General features: G+C 32.2%; 1 protein-coding gene across 1 annotated transcript in view; it reads right to left on the bottom strand.

Annotated features, from left to right (window-relative positions):
• LOC139511524 (uncharacterized) overlaps positions 1-24,113 on the bottom strand; it is a 58,782-nt gene that overhangs the window by 11,304 nt on the left and 23,365 nt on the right. The window lies entirely within an intron of this gene.

The following is a 24,113-nucleotide window of genomic DNA, read 5'->3' as shown; positions in this document are numbered from 1 at the left end:
TGTAAATCTAGAACCAAGACCTTGTCAAACCAGAACCAAGACTGTATATGGTATAAATAGAACGTGTTAATCCAGAACCAAACATGTAAATCTAGAACCAAGAACTTGTCAATCCTGAACCAATACTGTATATGGTATTATTATAACGTGTTAATCCAAACCAAACATGTAAATCTAGAACCAAGACCTGTTCAATCTAGAACCAAGACTGTATATGGTATAAATATAACGTGTTAATCCAGAACCAATACTGTATATGGTATAAATAGAACGTGTTAATCTAGAACCAAGAACTTGTCAATCCAGAACCAAGTCAGTATATGGTATAAATATAACGTGTTAATCTAGAACCAACCATGTAAATCTAGAACCATGACCTGCTCAAACCAGAACCAATACTGTAGATGGTATAAATATAACGATTCAATCCAGAACCAATACTGTATATGGTATAAATATAACGTGTTTATCCAGACCCAAACATGTAAATCTAGAACCAAGACCTTGTCAATCCAGAACAAAGTCAGTATATGGTATAAATATAACGTGTTAATCCAGAACCAAACATGTAAATCTAGAACTTAGACCTTGTCAATCCAGAACCAAGTTAGTATATGGTATAAATATAACGTGTTAATCCAGAACCAAACATGCATGTAAATCTAGAACCAAGACCTTGTCAATCCAGAACCAAAACTGTTTATGGTATAAATATAACGTGTTAATCCAGAACAAAACATGTAAATCTAGAACCAAGACCTGGTCAAATCAGAACCAATACTGTTAATAGTATAAATATAACGTGTTAATCCAGAACCAAACATGTAAATCGAGAACCAAGACCTTGTCAAACCAGAACCAAGTCAGTATATGGTATAAGTATAACGTGTTAATCTAGAACCAAACATGTAAATCTAGAACTAAGACCTTGTCAATCCAGAACCAAGTCAGTATATGGTATAAATAGAACGTGTTAATCTATATCCAACCATGTGAATCTAGAACCACGACATGGTCAATCCAGAACCAAGACATGGTCAATCCAGAACCAAGACTGAACATGGTATAAATATAACGTGTCAATCCAGAACCAATACTGTATATGGTATAACTATAACGTGTTTATCCAGAACCAAACATGTAAATCTAGAACCAAGACCTTGTCAATCCAGAACCAAGTCAGTATATGGTATAAATATAACGTGTTAATCCAGAACCAAACATGTAAATCTAGAACCATGACCTGGTCAAACCAGAACCAATACTGTATATGGTATAAATATAACGTGTTAATCCAGAACCAAACCAAGACCTTGTCAATTCAGAACCAATACTGTATATGGTATAAATAGAACGTGTTAATCTATATCCAACCATGTGAATCTAGAACCAAGACCTGGTCAATCCAGAACCAAGTCAATATATGGTATAAATATAAAGTGTTAATCCAGAACCAAACATGCATGTAAATCTAGAACCAAGACCTTGTCAATCCAGAACCAAAACTGCTTATGGTATAAATATAACGTGTTAATCCAGAACAAAACATGTAAATCTAGAACCAAGACCTGGTCAATCCAGAACTAATACTGTTAATACTAGTAGTATAAATATAACGTGTTAATCCAGAACCAAACATGTAAATCTAGAACCAAGAACTTGTCAATCCAGAACCAATACTGTATATAGTATTATTATAACGTGTTAATCCAGAACCAAACATGTAAATCTAGAACTACGACCTTGTCAATCCAGAACCAATACAGTATATGGTATAAATATAACGTGTTAATCTAGAACCAAACATGTGAATCTAGAACCAAGACCTTGTCAAACCAGAACCAAGACTGTATATGATATAAATATAACGTGTTAATCCAGAACCAAACATGTAAATCTAGAATTAAGACCTTGTCAAACCAGAACCAAAACTGTATATGGTATAAATAGAACGTGTTAATCCAGAACCAAACATGTAAATCGAGAACCAAGACCTTGTCAATCCAGAACCAAGTCAGTATATGGTATAAATATAACGTGTTAAACCAGAACCAAACATGTACATCTAAAACCAAGACCTGGTCAATCCAGAACCAAGAATGTATATGGTATAAATATAACGTGTTAATCCAGAACCAAACATGTAAATCTAAAACCAAGACCTGGTCAATCCAGAACCAATACTGTTAATACTAGTAGTATAAATATAACGTGTTAATTCAGAACCAAACATGTTAATCTAGAACCAAGAACTTGTCAATCCAGAACCAATACTGTATATGGTATAAATATAACGTGAACCAACCATGTAAATCTAGAACCATGACCTGCTCAAATCAGAACCAATACTGTAGATCGTATAAATATAACGTGTCAATCCAGAACCAATACTGTATATGGTATAAATATAACGTGTTTATCCAGAACCAAACATGTAAATCTAGAACCAAGACCTTGTCAATCCAGAACCAAGTCAGTATATGGTATAAAGATAACGTGTTAATCCAGAACCAAACATGTAAATCTAGAACTTAGACCTTATCAATCCAGAACCAAGTCAGTATATGGTATAAATATAACGTGTTAATCCAGAACCAAACATGCATGTAAATCTAGAACCAAGACCTTGTCAATCCAGAACCAAAACTGGTTATGGTATAAATATAACGTGTTAATCCAGAACAAAACAAGTAAATCTAGAACCAAGACCTGGTCAAACCAGAACCAATACTGTTAATAGTATAAATATAACGTGTTAATCCAGAACCAAACATGTAAATCTAGAACCAAGACCTGGTCAATCCAGAACCAATTCTGTTAATACTAGTAGTATAAATATAACGTGTTAATCCAGAACCAAACATGTAAATTTAGAACCAAGAACTTGTCAATCCAGAACCAATACTGTATATGGTATAAATATAACGTGTTAATCTAGAACCAACCATGTAAATCTAAAACCATGACCTGCTCAAACCAGAACCAATACTGTAGATGGTATAAATATAACGATTCAATCCAGAACCAATACTGTATATGGTATAAATATAACGTGTTTATCCAGAACCAAACATGTAAATCTAGAACCAAGACCTTGTCAATCCAGAACCAAGTCAGTATATGGTATAAATATAACGTGTTAATCCAGAACCAAACATGTAAATCTAGAACCACGACCTTGTCAATCCAGAACCAATACTGTATATGGTATAAATATAACGTGTTAATCCAGAACCAAACCAAGACCTTGTCAATTCAGAACCAATACTGTATATGGTATAAATAGAACGTGTTAATCTATATCCAACCATGTGAATCTAGAACCAAGACCTGGTCAATCCAGAACCAAGTCAGTATATGGTATAAATATAACGTGTTAATCCAGAACCAAACATGTAAATCTAGAACCAAGAACTTGTCAATCCAGAACCAATACTGTGTATGGTATAAATATAACGTGTTTATCCAGAACCAAACATGTAAATCTAGAACTAAGAACTTGTCAATCCAGAACCAAAACTGTTTATGGTATAAATATAACGTGTTTATCCAGAACCAAACATGTAAATCTAGAACCAAGACCTTGTCAATCCAGAACCAAGTCAGTATATGGTATAAATATAACGTGTTTATCCAGAACCAAACATTTAAATCTAGAACCAAGAACTTGTCAATCCAGAACCAAAACTGTTTATGGTATAAATATAACGTGTTAATCCAGAACCAAACATGTAAATCTAGAACCAAGACCTTGTCAATCCAGAACCAAAACTGTATATGGTATAAATATAACGTGTTAATCCAGAACCAAACATGCATGTAAATCTAGAACCAAGACCTTGTCAATCCAGAACCAAAACTGTTTATGGTATAAATATAACGTGTTAATCCAGAACAAAACATGTAAATCTAGAACCAAGACCTGGTCAATCCAGAACCAATACTGTTAATACTAGAAGTATAAATATAACGTGTTAATCCAGAACCAAACATGTAAATCTAGAACCAAGAACTTGTCAATCCAGAACCAAGTCAGTATATGGTATAAATATAACGTGTTAATCCAGAACCAAACATGCATGTAAATCTAGAACCAAGACCTTGTCAATCCAGAACCAAAACTGTATATGGTATAAATATAACGTGTTAATCCAGAACAAAACATGTAAATCTAGAACCATGACCTGGTCAAACCAGAACCAATACTGTATATGGTATAAATATAACGTGTTTATCCAGAACCAAACATGTAAATCTAGAACCAAGACCTTGTCAATCCAGAACCAAGTCAGTATATGGTATAAATATAACGTGTTAATCCAGAACCAAACATGTAAATCTAGAACCAAGACCTTGTCAATCCAGAACCAAAACTGTATATGGTATAAATATAACGTGTTAATCCAGAACAAAACATGTAAATCTAGAACCATGACCTGGTCAAACCAGAACCAATACTGTATATGGTATAAATATAACGTGTTTATCCAGAACCAAACATGTAAATCTAGAACCAAGACCTTGTCAATCCAGAACCAAGTCAGTATATGGTATAAATATAACGTGTTAATCCAGAACCAAACATGTAAATCTAGAACCAAGACCTTGTCAATCCAGAACCAAAACTGTATATGGTATAAATATAACGTGTTAATCCAGAACAAAACATGTAAATCTAGAACCATGACCTGGTCAAACCAGAACCAATACTGTATATGGTATAAATATAACGTGTTAATCCAGAACCAAACATGTAAATCTGGAACCAAGACCTTGTCAATCCAGAACCAAGTCAGTATATGGTATAAATATAACGTGTTAATCCAGAACCAAACATGTAAATCTAGAACCAAGACCTTGTCAATCCAGAACCAAAACTGTATATGGTATAAATATAACGTGTTAATCCAGAACAAAACATGTAAATCTAGAACCATGACCTGGTCAAACCAGAACCAATACTGTATATGGTATAAATATAACGTGTTAATCCAGAACCAAACATGTAAATCTGGAACCAAGACCTTGTCAATCCAGAACCAAGTCAGTATATGGTATAAATATAACGTGTTAATCCAGAACCAAACATGTAAATCTGGAACCAAGACCTTGTCAATCCAGAACCAAGTCAGTATATGGTATAAATATAACGTGTTAATCTAGAACCAAACATGTAAATCTAGAACCAAGAACTTGTCAAACCAGAACCAATACTGTATATGGTATAAATATAACGTGTTAATCCAGAACCAAACCAAGACCTTGTCAAACCAGAACCAAGACTGTATATGATATAAATATAACGTGTTAATCCAGAACCAAACATGTAAATCTAGAACCAAGACCTTGTCAAACCAGAACCAAGACTGTATATGGTATAAATAGAACGTGTTAATCCAGAACCAAACATGTAAATCTAGAACCAAGACCTTGTCAAACCAGAACCAATACTGTATATGGTATAAATATAACGTGTTAATCTAGAACCAAACATGTGAATCTAGAACCAAGACCTAGTCAATCCAGAACCAAGTCAGTATATGGTATCAATATAACGTGTTAATCCAGAACAAAACATGTAAATCAGGAACCAAGACCATGTCAATCCAGAACCAAGTCAGTATATGGTATAAATATAACGTGTTAATCCAGAATCAAACCAAGACCTTGTCAAACCAGAACCAATACTGTATATGGTATAAATAGAACGTGTTAATCTATATCCAACCATGTGAATCTAGAACCAAGACCTGGTCAATCCAGAACCAAGTCAATATATGGTATAAATATAACGTGTTAATCTAGAACCAAACATGTGAATCTAGAACCAAGACCTTGTCAATCCAGAACCAAGTCAGTATATGGTATAAATATAACGTGTTAATCTAGAACCAAACATGTAAATCTAGAACCAAGAACATGTCAAACCAGAACCAATACTGTATATGGTATAAATATAACGTGTTAATCCAGAACCAAACCAAGACCTTGTCAAACCAGAACCAAGACTGTATATGATATAAATATAACGTGTCAATCCAGAACCAAACATGTAAATCTAGAACCAAGACCTTGTCAAACCAGAACCAAGACTGTATATGGTATAAATAGAACGTGTTAATCCAGAACCAAACATGTAAATCTAGAACCAAGAACTTGTCAATCCTAAACCAATACTGTATATGGTATTATTATAACGTGTTAATCCAAACCAAACATGTAAATCTAGAACCAAGACCTGGTCAATCTAGAACCAAGACTGTATATGGTATAAATATAACGTGTTAATCCAGAACCAATACTGTATATGGTATAAATAGAACGTGTTAATCTAGAACCAAACATGTGAATCTAGAACTAAGACCTTGTCAAACCAGAACCAAGACTGTATATGGTATAAATATAACGTGTTAATCCAGAACCAAACATGTAAATCTAGAACCAAGACCTTGTCTATCCAGAACCAATACTGTTTATGGTATAACTATTACGTGTTAAATATATAACCCAAACAATTAGAAAATCTGTTTATTGTTTGTACACGGTAATTTTATTTTATTTTTGCTTTATAGAAATAAATGTATAATATGTATTTTTGTACATAAGTAAGATCGTTAATTTTCTCGTTTGAATTGTTTTATAATGTCATTTCGCGGCCTTGTATATTAATGACTTTATGGTATCGGTTTTGCTCATGGTTGAAGGCTGTACGTTGACCTATAGTTATTAATGTCTATATCATTTTGGGCTCTTGTGGAGAGTTGTCTCATTGTCAGTCAAACCACACCTCCTTTTTTTTATATAAAAAAGATATATAAATTCTTAATGAAAATAATTATTTTCTTTTTACAGGTGTCAAAAATTGAGAAGATATGGCAATTTTGAATGTGGCCATCAGGTTTGAGTGAATGGATAATATAATTTTCGCCAAACTTGCTGGTTATGTGATGTTTGCCACTTTCAACAACTGCAATCAACAAACTACAGTTGGACAGACTACGATGTATTTTGACAGTATTTTTCCACACTAAATGTAATGCTAAAAATTTTGATATCGATAAAAAGGGCAACTTTTTGACAAATTAACTTGAAAATAACGTTAAATTCTGTGATTAAAAACACAAAAGTTATACGTTTTCCGCAGAAATTATTGCATTAATTACAGATAATCAAAACACAGTATTTTCTCTTTTTCAAATTAGGTCAGCTTCCTTTAATTATATGCATTAGCTTTGCAAATGGATGTTTTTCCATTGATGTTTTAACAGTTTTTCTTATTCATTTATAAGAGCAATTGTAGTCTAAACTTGTGTGTTGACTTGGTAGTATAGTATGTGTTATGTTCTGTTTACGCTCGACTTAATTTACAATTTTGCTTTTGGATTACACATTTTCGTTTTGAGGCCAACTGTAACACACTCCCGGTGCGAGATATTATCGCTGTATTGAAGACCCGTTCAATGATGGCGTTTGGCTGTTTTCTCCTTTTTAGTCGGGTTGTTCACAGGCACTTGTTTCTTTCAATTGGAAGACCCACTATCAACGTTATATCAACGTAATATACGTTGGTAGTGGGTCTTCCAATTGATAGAAACAAGTGCCTTTGGTGTTGTTGTCTCTTTGACAAAGTCCCCATTTCCATTCTTATTTTATTAATTGATTCTATACAGATATAGAAAACATTCATATTGCTTTTAAATTTCACCAAAAAAGATCCCATCTTTTTCAATTGCATTCTTTAAAAAAAACTTTATACATACATGAATATAAGTGTAATTTCTATAGATACGAAGACTAGATTCCTGATTTTTTATGTCTAAAGAATGTGTGATGTCTGGTCAGTTTACATTCTTTTATCATTGTATTATGTGTTTGTACCACACTTGTATATAATTAACATTCGATTTATTGTCTTAAAGTCTGTGACTTGATGACTTCGTTATATAAATCTTTTTCAACACCGAGATAACCATTTGGAATATTTTCTTTGGCAATTTTATTTCTTTCTGGCATATGTCAATAAAGCTTTCTTGGGATATTTAAACATTTACAGCTAATAATATTTCATTACTATACTTTTTCCTTCAGCAAATAGTTTTGATGTCTATATGTATTTAAATCCTTTCTTCCATTTTTGTTGTGCGTGAAAATCCGTAGAAAAATGTTCCACCAGTTTTCCAAAAGATGACAAAATTATAATCAGTATAATAAGGTAAGACAAATATTTGATATTCATTATATAATATTCAACAAAAGAAACGATACACGACTTTTGAATCAAATTGATCAAAAAGTATTTGATATAAAACAAAATGAGATGCACTATTTCAAAACTTTTCATTTACCATGTATTTGCATATGATTATAAAAATCAACACCTGTCGGAAAGAAACTAAATTCCGGGGAAATCATCATAGGATTCAAATTATTTTGGCAGAATGTAGCATTAAATTTGACCCACAATTTAAGTACTGCAACAAATTTCAAATTTGTTTTAAAATATGCAATCTGCTAATCAAGTTTTGTTTAAAATAATGGGTTGAAATATTGTCCGTTTTTTTTTTTGGTAATCTCAAAAAATTAAATAAAAATGTGTTTACGTTCCAAATCAATGCTTAAAATCTGAAAACACCACACTGTTAATTCGGATCATTTCAGATTAGTTTTTAGTTTGTTACTATGTATTTCAATTTCACTTAACAAATTAAAATGAAGGGATAATGTATACATTTTACCGATTTCTTACGGGGCCGAATTTCGATTTACATTTAAACAACTGTATGTTTTTTCAAAACAAATTGATGGGAAATATTGTCTAAGTTGTCATCATTTGTTGAAACTGTTCTAAAAATTGTCTTTTTTTGTAATTTTTGTCCAAATAAAAAATAATTTCGCTCAATGACGTCTGGAAGCAGAAAAATATTTTTTGGTAAATGGAATAATAGTTCCGTGGTAATTCGGTATTACTATATTCAATATTTGTGGTGTATAATGAAAAATTCATCTTCGGAATTCGAAAAAAAAGTCGTGTATTGTTTAATTTGTTTACTAGTATACATATATATATATATATAATTGATGCATGGGACTTGTGTATCGCCCTTGAAATATGTGTTAATACTTTTTATGATATATACACAGTAATGCTTTTATTTATATTTACTTTGTCTATAATATATGTTCTAATAACTTGAAATCTTATAATTGAAAATATATGAATAATTTCTACCCATTCTTTCATCCGTAATTGTTTTTCCCCCTCTCAAATCTGTACTTGAATTTTTATATTTGTATTCATATTGGTTGTACTATTTAAAAAAAAACGTGATACACTATTAGTTTATATTATTTCTTAAATTATCTAATTAATGAATAATATCATTTTTAAAACACCTTTAAATTAATTAATGGGAAACACATACCACCTTTAAATTATTTTTTCCCGTTGATTTCCATTATTTTTCCATAAATCAATGTAAATATTTATTTTTCCATAAATCAATGTAAATATTTATTTTTTCATAAATCAATGTAAATATTTAAAAAATAAATAATTTAAAGACAAGTTTATGACATCTTAGGTAAAACCCATTCTAAGACAGCTTCGGGGCGAGGTCTGAGATATAACCTATGATAGCCAAGAGGATCATAATTGTAAGCGTAATCATCCAATGTCATCTTTGCAGTAGGCGTTACTATCGCTGCTAATTCTATCCAATCAGGATTGTGCATTCTAGAAATCAACTAACAAAATGTATTGTTATAAAAAAAAATAGACATATACAATCATAAAAATAAGGTTTCATTTTTTTTAAATCCTTCTTTCTTTTATTGGGATACTAAAACTTGCATCCTTCATAATTTCGTGTAGAAATATGCATAATGCCATCAGTTTTTCTTTAAAGGAAGATATTGCCTTTTCTAATTACATGTATTAGTTTTTAAGGGCGCATTTCATTTGCGCCAATTTTTAAAAAATCAATCCTTTCATTTGCGCCACAAAGTTATATATCATTTGCGCCAAAAAAAAACCTTCATTTGCGCCATTTTACAGGTATGCCAGGTAATATAACGGAAAAGTTAAATATTATTTACGATTTATTTTGTTTGTACATAACTCCTCCTGGATATGTGTGTGAGTTCATACTCATTTCTAATACAAAACTGAGAGTCACTAAGGTTATAATAATATATATAGTGCTCACTTGACCAGTCCAGTGTGAGGTGTCAAGATGGACATAGTCAAATTTGAGACAAACAGAGGAAAGAATTTTGTGATATTTGATGACCACATATATAGGTTATCAAATGTTTTAAAAAATGGAGACAAATCCTTCAGGTGTACCAAAAAAAAACCTGTAAAGCCAGGATTACGACTGATGCGGACAGCAAAACAATTATAAAAACTTTAAACGAGCACAACCATGGAGTAAACCAGCAGAAAGTAGAATCTCAACAACTCAGAGTCCGAGTTCGGAAAGCATATAGTTATCTCATTAACATTACTACCACATCTTCTTTTGTTAAATTCATTTTAATTGAAAAAAGAAAATAAGAGCAGAAAAGTTAAATTATTCAATTGTCTTCCAATTTGCCATGTGATTATGGACTTTCTAAGTTCCTTGTATGTTACTTTGTATTCTATGGATAAATATTTTTAACACCATTGATTTTCATCTTCAGGAATGGATGAAAACCAACTACGTACAAATGACTTTAAAAATGTTGCCTTGGCTATATATGATGTTTTATACTATTATAACCTGTATTCCTGAGGAATATGTTTCTTCATTATTAAAAGACGTTTTGAAAATTTTTATGTTTTATACTATTATTACCTGTATTTACCTGTATTTACCTGTACTTACCTGTAATATTGGCGCAAATGAAAGATTTAGATTTTGGCGCAAAAGAAATATGGTTTGTGGCGCAAATGAAAGATTTTTTTGGCGCAAATGAAAAGCACCGGTTTTTAATTAAGAAAGAATACTAGTACATACATTACCCGGTTTTATACATCTATGAATGTAACAATCATTACTTTATTTGGTTCTATTAATATTGAATGTGCGCTTGTACACATAAGGTCGATGTCTCAAAGACAAAAATGTCCATAAACGTAACTAATAAAATAAATAAATGAATGTAATGATGACATTCGTTCATATAAATGTATATTTATTCGTTTCAAAGTTAATGAAGATATAATAAAGTAAAGTAATAATTTATATATTCCATTTTAGAGTTGTTTTATTTTTTCATGATTGTTTGTGATTTTAATTTGTATGCATACATTTACCTCTTGTTATGCAAGGGCCTGGGGCCTTGTCAATGAAAGTATCCTAGGATATGTCCTAAGATATGTCTTAGGACGTTATTTAGGATGGTCTTAGGACGTGTCTTAGACATGTCTTAGAGTGTAAAACAAAGCTGTCTTAGGACAGTCCTAACTACGATGGGACATAGATTTAATAGTATTTTAGTATCTATATGTATAAAGAGAGGGAGGGGGACTTTTATAAGGAAAACAATTAACGCAAAATAAAAGTTAAAGATTTAAAGTTATTCTAATAAATAACGTTGTTTTATAATATGATAAAAGGTATATAAATGAATTTAATACGAAAACAAAAGTAAATAGTCAGTAAACTTTAATTGTTAAATGCGATATTTATTCGTGCTACAATTTTAGTCGATGAAATAGTTTTGTCTTCAGGTCCACTCGATTTCATTACATGTATCGAATGAGCAGTTAAAAAAAAAGTAATATTTTCCGAATTTTCGAATTTATATTGCACCGTCTTTTAGTAAGTCGCTAAAATGTTAGTTTAATGCTTGTATGTTTTAGGCTTCAAAAAAGGTAGCACGAAATAATTTAATGTAATACAATTACATCTTTAACAAAAAAAAATAAAAAAAATGTATTAATTTAATTCTCATAACAGTATGATAGTTTAATATTGTATATGTATTTTTAGTATTGAGTTTTTTTGCCTAATTTGTTGTTATGCCCCACCTACGATAGTAGAGGGGCATTATGTTTTCTGGTCTGTAGCTCCGTTCGTTCGTTCGTTTGTTCGTTTGTCCGTCTGTGCGTCCGTTCAGGTTAAAGTTTTTGGTCAAGGTAGTTTTTTATGAAGCTGAAGTCCAATCAATTTGACACTTAGTACTTGTTGCTTATGATATGATCTTTCTAATTTTAAAGCCAAATTAGACTTCAATTTCACGGTCCGCTGAACATAGATAATGAAAGTGGGAGTTTCACGTTAAAGTTTTTGGTCAAGGTAGTTTTTGATGAAATTGTCCAATCAAATTGAAACTTAGTACATATGTTCCCTATAGTATAATCTTTCTAATTGTAATACCAAATTAGATTATTACCCAATTTCACGGTCCATGGAACATGCAAAAGATAATGCGAGTGGGGCATCCGTGTACTTTGGACACATTCTTGTTTTTATTACGTTTTAGGACATATTAACCTGACTTAGGACTTAGACGTGTCCTAAGACCATCCTGGGGCCGTGTCAACGAAGCTGTCCTAGGACTAAGACATGTCTTAGGATGGTCTTAGGACACGTCTTAGTCCTAAGTCAGGTTAATATGTCCTAAAACGTAATAAAAACAAGAATGTAATAAAAATTGTGTACTAACGGACATGCAACGAATTTCTAACGGACACACAACGGACATTGAACGTACGTGAAACGGATACGTACCGGACAGAACGGACGTCGAACGTACATCCAACGGACGAGTACCGGATAAAACGGACACCTAACGGAAGCGTAACGGATAAAACGGATGAACAAAATATTCTGAAAATTAAAGGCAATAAACCATCTAAAAATTAAAGGCAATAAACCATGAGAAATTTCAATTGGCATTTGTCCATTTTACATCCGGTAGGCATCCGTTTTATCCGTTATCTTTCCGTTAATTTCCGTTTCACATCCGGATCCGTTTTATCCGTTCGGCGTCCGTTAGGCGTCCGGTAGACGTCCGTTGGTGAATTGGTCTACCGGATCTCCAACGGATGCATAACGGACACGTAACGGATACAAAACGGACGAGTACCGTACAAAACGGACGCCTAACGGACGTTCAACGGAAATTTTATCCGTTGGACGTCCGTTCAAAGTTTTAAACATGCTCAAAATTTTCCACCGGACAGAACGGACGTCAACGGATAAAACGCACGCTTAACGGACGTCTAACGGATATGGACGGACGCCTAACGAATAAGAACGGACGTCTAACGGACATGAACGGATTGAAAAAAAGTTATCCGGTAAGGTGTGACCGAGGCTTATAACATAGCTGTCTTAGGACAGTCCTACCTTAGGTGGCGTCGGACCATTCTAACACATTCATTTTATAGACATAAAATTTAGAGAATCAAATGACATATTTTTTATTGAATTTCATTAAATATCTAAATATCTAAAAAGAGGGACTGAGGTTGCAGCTAATATTAAAAGAAAAATTAACGCAAAATAAGATTTGTTAACGTAATACTTTATATATATAGATTCGCTACTATAAACTTTCAAAATATAAATGCATTTCAAACAACAAACGACAAAACTAAACAGAGGTATTAATTTTTTCTTGTTATCTTTTATTCTAAAAAAAGATGAGTGAAGGTATTACATAAATTGAGGAAGAAAATATGATGAAAAAAATTGGATTCCCGACATACTATTTTTTTAAATAAAAAAGTTTAAATTAAAGAATTAAAAAATATATAATAATCATATGACTTACTGTGATAAATTGTTTTGTCACTTAACAAAATACACAAAAACAGTAATAAAATTTCTCATTGGGAATGTTTATTTATAAGGTTTGGTAATTATAATTCCGGAAGAGAGCTTACAACCAACCTATGACACTGCGGTTGGATCACATGTACTCTTTCATGAATTGCTTTGGCATGTTCAAAACTTCTATCATAAAAAAAACTATATATGTCCACTGTTCTTTTGTTGCTGTTTTTGTTTGTTTTTTCAACACATAAAGTAGTAATTATATTTATTTAGTATCAAAAACCTTTTAATTGCAGTCGGTGATCCTTTGTGATGAATGTTCATCAGCAGTATGAATCATTTGATGAAATCTTATTACTTAGAGAAAGATGTACAGAATGTTGTGCAGGCAGCTATAAATCATTCCACTGCCCTTTTTGTTCCACATCTAAATTCAAACCAGCAAAAGAATGTAAACTGTTAAGCCATCTTGAGAGTCATTGGAAGAACCGACTAGCTGTAGGAAATGGTTTGTGTTGGCTTATTTATTATGAAAAAAAAACCTTCTTGGACGTACCAAATATACAGCTGAAATTACTATAAATCAATCACGTTTGACTTGGATTTTTTTTTCTTTACAAAAAAACATAGTGATAAATTTTGGGTTATCAAAGAGCAGCTTTACCATATTCCAACCCAAAATTTTGAACTTAAGAGAAACAATTAGTCACAACTATGTAACAAAAGGTTTTAAACTAGCTAACAAATAAAAAAAAAAGAGCCCTGATAACAGTCTGCACAGTTTTACTGAAAGATGGTAAAAACCAGCGTTAATACGCAATCAACAGCCCGAGACAACACTGTCTTATGCAAGCAAACAATTTAAGTATCGATGGGACGTATGAGCACACAAGTGTTCATATAACTATATACCAATATATTTTGAGTTATGTTTTAGTTTATATGAAAAAAGCAATGTTGGTAAAAATATTCCATATTCTTATTTAGAATAGATCATTTCTTATATGTTTCTCATTTTTTTTTTACTTTATGAATGGCTTTCATTTATTTTCAAAATAAATTATTGCCATTCATTATAAATAAATTTCTATGAAAAAATAGGCTCAAAGAACTTTTAATACTATTTATATTAAAACAATAACAACATACACACATGTTGGCGTATGAATACACAACATCAGAATGGGCGTGTCTCCATAAAAATTGATAACATTGAAAATAAAACTAATACTTTTAACCAATCAGAAGACAGTAAATACACCAAATTTATTTATATTACAATGTAACGAAATTTTCTTATATTCTCGTATCTTCAAAAGCAACTTGGGCGTCCTGATTTGTTTTCTTCTCAGAATATACTTGTTATTATAACATCTAAATTTTCAGGTAAATATGCGGTTAAATGCCACCTTGAGCAGTGCTCAAACGAACAAACTGGACACTACCACTGTTCTATATGTGATCTAATAATATCAAGAAAAGACACAGCAGAAAGACATTTTAGGCGATGTGCTGTAACAGACGATAATGTAACAGTAGCAGACCATCAGGTTTCCGAACAGTGCGACTATGTTGCAGATATAGACATAGGAACAGGCGACAATGTAGCCGAAAAAGATGACCATGAAGACGACAAAGACGAACACGTAGGTGATGAAGACGACCATGTAGGCGACAAAGAAGAACATGTAGGCGACAAAGAAGACCATGTAGGCAAAAAAAACGACCATGTAGCCGAAGCATTTGATGAGCATAATTATTGGTATGTAGAAAATCAAATAAAGCCTGTGTCGCTCACCTGATATTTAAAAAAAAAATAATGCATGAAATAGACAACCATGCATTATATAATTTTCGTTTAGTTTCAGAGATATAAGTCAAATAATTCAGTTTACCCCTTTGTTCTACTTTTAATCATGGTACTGCATCATTATTGAATTGCGATGACCGCGAGGGCATTCCGATGTATTGCTATCGCCTAAATTTGCACACTTAACTTTCGTTTGCGGTTTGTATATAACCGATCTATAAACATGATAAATACGCGAATATTAACTAGTGCAAACAAACATTCCTTATCGTTTGTTATAAATAAATCTCTGCAATGAATACTGATAAAAATATTTTTGTTTATGACATAATTCAATAATGTGAAAATGATTTGTCGTTATATATATCTCCACGCGCTTAAAACACATGTCTTATATGTCTATCTCTAGATTCGCCTTCCGTGACAAGATAACACTACGACTATTGAAGATATATTTTATAGCGGATGTGGTCGAGTGATCTAGAGCGCTGGACATGATGCTAAGCGGTTGGTGATTTAGTGTATCGAAGGTGTGAGTTCGAATCCCGCTGAGGGACGGACAAAAATTTGTTAGTAGAATAATCTAATTTCTAACTTTCAGACATATATATATAAAAGTAGAAAAATCATTGATAATATCTATGCACACGTATCGAAAAATTGTGTTCAAGCATGTGGCTAAACAAATACCATTTTTAGCTTTGACAACTCGATTTTCATGAATAATCTTAAACTGTACAAGTCTTAGTACTGGCCAATGATCTTGTCTATCTATAACAAAAAAATAAAGTAATGAAACGAACTTATTTTTGTATATATTTAAAAAAAAAAAGAAGTCATATTTGTACAAGGTTTTCAAGAGGGAGGGTTAACACAAAAATGTTTAAACCCACAACATTTTCACGTCCTTGTCAGCGGCCTGTATAGTTATATGGATGTCATTGGATCGGGGCACTTTACGGTCGACTATATATATATATATATATACTAGTCGTCTAAACATCAACCCAACAATGTTAGATCTGTAAATTTGCCTTCGCAAATTTTTGGTTCTTCCCTCGCCGGGATTCGAACCCATGCTACTGTGATATCGTATATACTAGTATATGGTATGGGTTTTTTTTCTCAAAAGGGGGGGGTATTGTATATTTATTCAAACCTATAATTGCGTACATCCAATTTATTCTTTATCACTGGATAGTTGTCTCATATACAATCATACCACGTCTCCTTATTTTTACATTATATACCCAACTTTTAAACTCTTGTCGTCCTGAACATGCATTGAATATTTTCCACCGAACGTTTATAAATCGACAAACAAAAACCAACAATTTGAACTCGTGATTTTTATTAATATTTGTGGTAAATGTGATTGTTTTTTGGTGTTGGTATAGACGAATTTTGAATGTGAATAATTATGTTGTCTTGGTAAGAACCGGAAAAATAAATAAGCAAGCATATAGTACCTGTAAAGAATAGTTTTTCAATAAAAAAAAAATCATACATTCTGTCCTTATCGCCCTCCTATCAATCATGATCCAATGGTGGTCCATTTACTATAATGTCTTGCATGTTAGTTCTATAATATGAAAACCAATTTAGTTTGTATGTCCCAATGTAGACGACGGGGACATTAAGTGATACCATTCATCGTCTTACCATCTTTCTTTCCGTCCCGGTTTCGTTTCTGCTATCCTACTCAAGTTTACCTCATGCAAATTTAATTAAACTCATATATATATACAATGCTAAAAATCATAATTGCAGAGAGTGTTCGAATGAACGTAGTAAGTCATTTACCGCTGTGTTCTTGATTTGTTACCTATTCTGTACTTAATTTATATTCAATTTTCAGCACATTCGACCAAGAACCTTCAAGAAACCAAACACCAAAAGAAACGTCAATCACGAAGAAATGCCAAATATGTAAAAAGATAGTATCAAAAAGATGGTTTAAAAGTCATCTTAAGTTGCATATGGATAAAAACGATGACATTAACCAAACCAGACATCATCACACTGTAATGGTTGATATATGTAATGGGGTATTTGCTTCTTCAAAAAACATTTCAGGCCCCTTCAATCCTGTCCATGTGGCCAAAATAACAAGTGGACCTGGTGCCGGTATATTTTGTGAGGACAACAAATGTATAGAAGCCCAACAGATAGCGAAGCGTGGTCGCAACTATTCATTTGAATGTCCTCATGCTCGATCAAGTCACTATGCGATACAGCAGTATGAAGAAGTTTTAAACGCCGTTTCACTAGAAAATATGGTGGATGAAAAGATACTGACACAAGACCAAGGCCATATGGTGCAACAGCTACAACATCAAGCTGCACTAGAACATGTCCCTTTCTTTGTTTTTTTAAGGAACCAACACTCGACTTCTAAATGTTTATTTTTTTCTGTATATGCCGATAGAAGAAGATATTGGTCATTATTAAAGAGAACAATTGTGACATTTGATACCGTTAAAAAGACCTTATCATGTCGCTGTTCTTCAGGAAAGAGGACATGTTCTCACAAAACAGCTACCAAATGGCACTTATACCAAGAGAACATGTTAACATCGGAAATTAATGATATAAGTGACAGTGAGGAAAACGAAAGCGAGAATATTATACATAATAACGAAGATGAACAAATAGAAAGAAGAAAACTTGATTATATTGGAAGACATAAAAGGTACCCAGTTACAAAAGGTGCAGAAATTCCTCAACTTGATGACTTAAAAGAGATCATTCCATCGGAGAAAGTTTGCGTTCAATGCAAAGAGAAGTTGACCCGAGTTGTTTTGGTGAATAGACATGGCAAAGCAGTACTGAAAAACAAAGTCATACACGGTAATTGTTTTTTTTTATTGAGAAACAAATGAATGTTTACTTAAGTCTTATTCTAATAGCACACAATCTTAACCATTTCAACTAACTTCTGTAGCCATCCTCTGTCAGTCATATGTCATGCCCGTAGCTAACTATCCGTATACAAGTGGCAGTTATTATAAAACTTTTGCTTTTGAATCTTTTGTATTGTTATTTAAACTTCGAATGTTCTGCTATTTATTGATATTATAAAAGTTTATACACTATTTATACATAGTCAACTATTACCAGTACTTGTGTAAAATGCATTGCACTCAGGAAAATTAATTTGATCTATTACACATTTCAGATATTTCTGTTTACAATAAAGTATGTTCTAAATGCGGAATGGTGTATAGGTATCAAGAATGGAGTGATGGTCTTCACAATTACGACGATTCAACATTCATTGGGCTTGACGCTTGTCATCTAATCAGAGCTGGATTACAGGTATTATATAGTTACAGATATATTTCCACATTCAAACAATGTTAGTTGTAATTAACGTTTGCGACCATCATCAATGAACAAAAACCAAAACCTTAAAGTAAGCTATAAAATGTTCCGAAATGAATTTAAAATTAATAATCCAAACGAGAAAAATCAGATTTATATGTACAAAAGAGAAGACGAAAAACAAATATGAAATAAAGATCATAACGACAACAACTGTATTAACAGATTCCAGACTAAGAACAGACATGCAGATTACAGAATGTTGCGGGCATCAAACCCAATGATTCAGATATAAAACTTCCTAAGCATTTTATAGACTCCAAAAACAGTTTATTTCATTTCTTTCGTATTGCTGTTCACAATTATATTTTGAGTTCTTAGATAGCACTCAGCGAACTAGCAAAAAGAACTTATTGGATGTGGAACATCTATACTATAAGCCGAGAAATATATTTAATGTAATTTAATGTAATCAAAGTATCCAATTTAAAAAGGGACCTTCAAATGTTCAGTGGAGACCTTTTAGCCGAAAATTGGCAATGATAGATTGTTTATTATTTGATTCTCTGTCGGGCACATCGACCCGGGTGTAATATAATTATTTAGTCGGCTTATTTTGCTGCTTTCTATTTAGATAATAGATAACAAAACGTAAAGTTTTATTAGAATTTTTGTAATAAGGAAATGTTTACTCTTCTTTTAGAATCATGTGGCAATTAGTAGAACAATAAACATGCTTGCAGATACACTAGACGAAAATCTGAGGCTTCATGAGCTCACAAATGCTTATTTGATGTTTGAAGCGCTAACTGATCATTCATATTCTTTCTACTGCTACCTGTGTGGCTTCTATCCGACAACGCTTGTGATGGACGGGATACGAAAGACTTGTTTTCGACATGCAGGTCGGTATAGTATAAGTTATCAATATAAGATGTAATTGTGACCACTAAGTCGCGTCATTATCGTTTTAATGCATGTGGTTCGAAGAATAAATTCTACCCTTTATGTAAACATTATGTAATTATGAATAATTATAATAACTAGCTTACGACCGTATCATTACGCAATATCATTACACACAATATTTCTTAAATGAAAATTACTGTACGATCTCCGACAATGATCTCGATATAAAACAAGAATAAGTCAGGTATAGTAAAATATTTAAGAACAAAATAACGTTTTTGGTTTCCCGCCTTACTATCATAATGCTGTTTGAATTCACTTGCAAAAGCCTTAAAGAAACCATTCAGTTGACAAATTGATTTGGGCATGTTCATTCAGAAATATTTTATATAATATTATAAGATTTCAGAAAGCAAGGGCAAAACAAAACGTCAATAATATTAATACATGTGTATTTATTCATGAACTCATACACAAATGAAAGATGCTTAAAGTCATAAGAAACCTCAAATTATAAAAAAATATGCACATGTTTTTTTATAACTAAATGGATAGTGACTTGAGAGTTTCAGAAAAGGTATCAAAAGTCATAGGTAATTTGGGACAGGATAATTATTTTTCTAGCCCGGCTCCTCCTTTTTCCACAAAAAAATCCTTTTTTTTTTTTTTGTTCTCTTTTAATTTTAAAGAGACATGCATAATTAGCGCTTATTTGTATATTATGAACATTCATTAAAGGGAGTCGGGGCAGAGGCAGATTTAGGGGACCTGAATTTTCGATCTTAAAAACACCCGTTCCAGACGTCCTGAAAGTGTATTTTCTTTTTCCAGTCAATTCTCAGTTTAATAATTGATTCATAGCGGTCATTGATATATTATTCAGACCCTCCCTATTAAATGGAATAAACCCTGTGACTGCCGTGGATAGTAAACTTGAAAATGATATCAGACAGAAAATACACTTTATTCGTAGTATATGTATTTGTTTCAAAGTAAAAAGAAAAACGCAAACCGGAGGTCTAATCTGACTTAAATTTTGTCAAATGACGGATATAAGACAGAAAATACACTGTATTCGTAGTATTAATGTATGTTCAAAGTATACAGAATAACGGAAAACGGAAGTCTAATCTGACTTAAAATTTCGCCCAGTGACGGAAATATATCCGGACGTCTTTTTCTCGTTTTTCACCCATATTAATAACTCAATCTGAATAATCATATGAATGGATGACAAATGCGATTATGCACTGTTCCCATAGGACACAGAGGCATGATGATTAATTTATTGTGGAAAGAAGAGAAGCAAAACCCAAAATGAGGTCTTCTGGTTTATGATAGATGTCTCTGTTATTACAAAATAAGAAATTAATTTCGCTCAGCTTCGCCTGACTTGCAGTAGCAATAATTTAACGATTGATTGCAATATCATGTCTTGTACAGTTTCAGATATGGCTGCACCGGCAGATTTTACAGAATTACCAGAAACAGTTGATATGGATTCATTTTGGAAGAAAGTGGAACAAGAGTTAATAAGTCCTGGAATTAGACATGGTAAACATTTTCGCTTGTTAAATCGTAAATTTACAACGATAAGGCAACTAGGCAAGCTAGTGCAGGAATGCAGCCAATTGCATAAAAACTGTCACTTATATAATTAACAAAATTGTGTAAACAATGAACAATGTGAATTAATGTGAAAAAAATGTGGTATGATAGTCAACAAGACAACTCTCAACATAAAAACAACTGACATATGTTAGCAGATATATAATAATGTTATAATGTTTAGCCTGTAACGCTGAGAAAAACCCAGACCATAGTTAACAAGTACAAAGGTTTCACTTGTTTATATGGCATTAAAGATTATTTAAAAAAAAAAACCACATATTTGATATTATTGCTAATGAGACAACTATTCAGAAGAGATCAAATAAAACTGAAATAAACAACTATAGGTCGCCGTAAGGACTTCAACAATGAGCAAATACCATATCGTAAATACCGTCTAATTTGTCTAAATAACAGCCCAACAATGTTAAATAGATATCTAAATTTGCTGAATATTTGTTCACCCCGGCCGGGATTAAAACTCGTACTACTGAGACATGTGACCCGGATTTCGAACCAGTGCTACTGAGATACGTGGCACTAAATCGCCTTTCGCTATATCTGGCGCGCTAGACCACTCAAACACCTAGACTCTATCGACTATATGTATAGTCAGCTATAAAAGACAAATGCAAAGCTATGAAAACAAGAACACATGGGCCTAAAACGAAAAACTAAATGTTAAATAATTCAACAGAGAAAACTTACAGCCTGATTAATTTTAAAAAAAAGCAATAACACAATGTGATACATTACATACAGCGTCAAGCGAAAACTACTTAATTACAGGCTCAGATTTAGGACAGTTACATATTGTTTGCGGACGACACATCCCGGCACTTATTCACTTGTTGACATGTTTCAGGAAAGCGACTTAATGAGATAGTGCCAAACTACGAATTTTGGGCACCTTGGATTGGAAATGAATCAAGGCGTAGCAACCATGTCTTCAATACAGAAAGTTTTAAATGTTCAAAGAGGCTTCACATTCCAGACGAGACTGAACCAGTTCCTGACGAAATTATCAAAAATTTAAGAGATGAAAAGGTACACGTAGTTTTTGAGAGTCATATAACAGATATAGTAAATATACACATACACCGAAACCTCTACCCTGAAAATATGATAATATTTGAAAACTCTTAGTAGATCTGCCCTCTTTCTCATCTACTAAGAGTTTTCAGGGTAAAGGTTTCGGTGTATGCATGTGTATATTTACTTCATTAACACAATGGAAAGGTAGAGTTCTGAATGTCATTTGAATCCACTTATATTGTTTGTTATTTTAAGATAACTCATAATTTGTTTATGTAAGAAATTATAATATACTCTCATATAGCTTCAATTTCAAATTATATATTTCGTAAATCGAATCAAATAATAGTTTTGAAGGAGAATTGCATGTAACGACTAAAATGTGAAAAAAAACCATCTCCAATAATATCTCGGGAACAATGTACAAAATATGATGAAACAAGGAAATACAAAAAACTTTCGCGTATTCAAACTATGAAAATATAAATAGTTCCCCATTTCCTTTTTCAATTTTACCTTGATCCATATACGAAACTGTTAGATTGAAAGGATACTCTTTCTAGCTGGACAACCCTCTTCGATCACTACTTCGTGAATATTTTGTAGATTCAGTTAATATGATTTATTTATGAAATACATGAGTGAAATTTTCGTGTGAAAGAGAGTAATCCGGTATTTTTCAAAATTGTCTGATTTTGTATAAATTATGACTTTGACTGTCCCTCTTTTATGTATGGAAAACCCAATTTTGTATGATAAATGTGTGATAAAAAAATACACAATAGAATTTAAAGATAAAATATAAACAGATAGCTAGATCCTATTATTAATAATATGCTTTTAGATAAGAAAAAGAACAAATGGGGTACCGTCAGCGGACTCCTTTGCTTGCTATATTGTTAAAGGTAGATCCACAGAACACTCATTTATAGAAGTTACCTTATACGAGTTATCTCCCCTTATCTGTCACGCTTGGACAAAAATATTTATTAAACAAAAATATTCGTTGTTTTTAAATAATCCATTGATACGATAACACTCATGATTTTCTTTTTAAAGATGAATATTCGTACACACACATTTAAAAATACATACTAATATAAATTTGCAGTGTTATCCTATATTTTAAAATCCAAGGTGGATGTACACACCCAAACCACCTAAATACCGTTATGGAACGTTTTATGTTAAATATATGTAGTTACAAGCGTCATTCATAAAATCTCATTTTGTTTCAGGTTTCGAGAGTTCGACGTTTCTGCAAAGAACTAGGTATACCAGACAACGGTTCAATGATGGATCTAACAATCAGACTTCGTGAACATTCAATAAAACAGACTGAATATGACAGGGCATACGAAAAAATCTTTGGCACATCTGGTAAGTTTCAATACATTATGGAAATCTTAGCATTTTAAAATGTTAATTTGCTGTGTGTTATTTAAATATATAACAGAATAAAATTAAACGAGTAGAAAGTGGTTCAATCTTATTTTTGCAAGAAAAATGGGAATCAGTCGGCCAAAAATTCTTTGACATTAAATATGAAAAGAAGATGTGGTACGATTGTCAAAGACAACTCTCCACAAGAGACCCAAATGACACAGAAATTACTTTACACAATAACAAATACGGGTCACCGTACAGCCTTCAAC

The sequence above is a fragment of the Mytilus edulis genome, chromosome 2, assembly GCF_963676685.1.
Source record: "Mytilus edulis chromosome 2, xbMytEdul2.2, whole genome shotgun sequence".
NCBI classification, from domain to species: domain Eukaryota; kingdom Metazoa; phylum Mollusca; class Bivalvia; order Mytilida; family Mytilidae; genus Mytilus; species Mytilus edulis.
Note: the sequence above shows the minus strand (reverse complement) of the source record. Positions and strands in the feature narration are given on the sequence as shown.